Source organism: Triticum dicoccoides, chromosome 2A (genome assembly GCF_002162155.2).
Source record: "Triticum dicoccoides isolate Atlit2015 ecotype Zavitan chromosome 2A, WEW_v2.0, whole genome shotgun sequence".
Taxonomy (NCBI): Eukaryota; Viridiplantae; Streptophyta; class Magnoliopsida; order Poales; family Poaceae; genus Triticum; species Triticum dicoccoides.
Genome location: NC_041382.1, coordinates 5,322,434 through 5,324,347, shown reverse-complemented (window position 1 = coordinate 5,324,347; position 1,914 = coordinate 5,322,434). Strand labels below are relative to the sequence as shown.

The 1,914-nt window shown below is 46.5% G+C and overlaps 1 pseudogene; it reads right to left on the bottom strand.

The window, feature by feature from the left end:
• Positions 1-896, bottom strand: part of LOC119357364 — a 3,917-nt pseudogene extending 3,021 nt beyond the window's left edge.
• Positions 897-1,914: the final 1,018 nt, after the last annotated feature.

The window sequence follows — 1,914 nt, the reverse complement described above, 5'->3', positions numbered from 1 at the left end:
CCCCCTAATTACAAAGCAGCTACTAGTGACAGGATATAAGGAGCAAACTCCTGCTTGGCCCTATGGACCAGCAGAGCAAAATCATGCTTGAATCTGTTCTTCCAGGATGTAAAGGACGGCTGGATCCCTCTGAAGTGTTTATCATTCCTTTCCTTCCAGATCCCCCAGGCCACCACCGTGAACACCTCCATGAACATGTGTCCATTCCAAGAGTTTTTACCAGCGGAGTAGTTGCCTGGAAGGATGGACAATGGTACACCTGACCACCAGTATATTTCGCCAGAGAACCTACACATTACATATCACGGTAGGTAAGAGAAATTTGGAAATACTATAGGAACTTCTCAACCGAGGTTGTCAATGAATTGTCACCTAAGGAAGCTATGTCACAATACTTGTCACTCAAAGAAAATATTTCCACAGCGATCTGATTTTTCGTGAACTCAGCAGCCATCTGTTTATAGAAGGGATCTTCTGGTATCCTCAGAATATGCTCCTTGTCTGTTCCATATGCACGGACATCATCTCCTCGAAGTCTCAAACGGCCAATACCAAGAGATGGCAATGTACTCTGGGAGACAAGCAACTTACCCCCAGTTTGAACCTATAACAGGAATGACAAAATTGTGCAGAGACTAAATCATTTAACAGAGGGCACACAAGAACAAACAACAAGTACATCAATAATAATCCATCAATGATCTTACCATAACCACGAATGCTGCTCCAAGTGCAGGACCATGAGAAGATTCTACATTTACATTGTCCTGAAACATATTGGGCAAGCTGTCAAGAAAGGACTCGATACCATGTCTAGAATCAACCAAATTCACCAAGAGATCGTCGGGCAATGGCAGGAAAACAGCGTCCAAATCGGCAACTACCATCATTTCAGGACGTCAGTTCTTGATGGTATCATCGAGAATTCTCGCATCCAGGTCCCGTGCATGAATTCTCGATGGTATTGTGTTGACCTTTCTTTGTTCAAAAATCTGTAGTGAATGATCCATCCGCCTCCTCATCCCAGCCGAGTGGTCAGCCGGGACGAGCGGCGCGAGCGCCGAGCAGGCCGCCGGCCTGAGTGGCTATGGCGCGCGGGCAGACAGGGCGATCAGCGATTTCGGACGAGCGGAGCGAGCAGCAAGCAGCCGAGTGGCGCGGACGACAACGGCGACAAGATCTGTGCAGCTCGTTCTCCTCTACTCGAACAGATGCATAAACAAATACAGATAGTCAGATATTGACGTGTACTGTGTACATAGAATCACGGGGTAGTTTGGTCTTTTCCTGTGCTTATAAATGGAAAAGGAAAAAAGGAAATCACTAAAAGGAGGGAAGTGGCATGGTAATCAAGGAGCCAACGGCAGAGTGGCAATTCTGCGAAACCAATCTTGAAAGTGGCAACTTTGAGAAGCCACATATTAAAAATGGCAAATATCCAATTTTCTCACACCTGAGTTTGTCGCAGGAAAAATGGAAGAAACCCAGCTTATCCAATCCCAAGCATATCTAGGGTCCTCGCTTCATCGGCTCCATCCCCGATTCCTCGCATCCTCAAATGAGCAACCTGTACATACAGAAAGAGAAGATCGTTCAGGGAATCGGTAGAAAACAAGGAGGAATCGGCTGCAGCGGCAATGTCCATCGATTTGCTCAATGGGAGTAGGAGCGGAATGGGGAACGAGAAGAAAGAGGAACAAGGGACAAGAAAGGACGGCGGCGAGCTGATCGATCGGAACGAAGCTGGCTGCCCTAGTAGGCTAGCTGATTGGGCTATGGCGATGGGCTTTAAGGCCCTTTTTTTTACTCCATGGTGGCCCGGTCCATGTAAAAGGTAAAAATGTTGGGCTGTATAATAAATACCTAGTTTTTCTCAAAACAAAAGGTAAATGCCTAGTACAAAGTATGCACTAC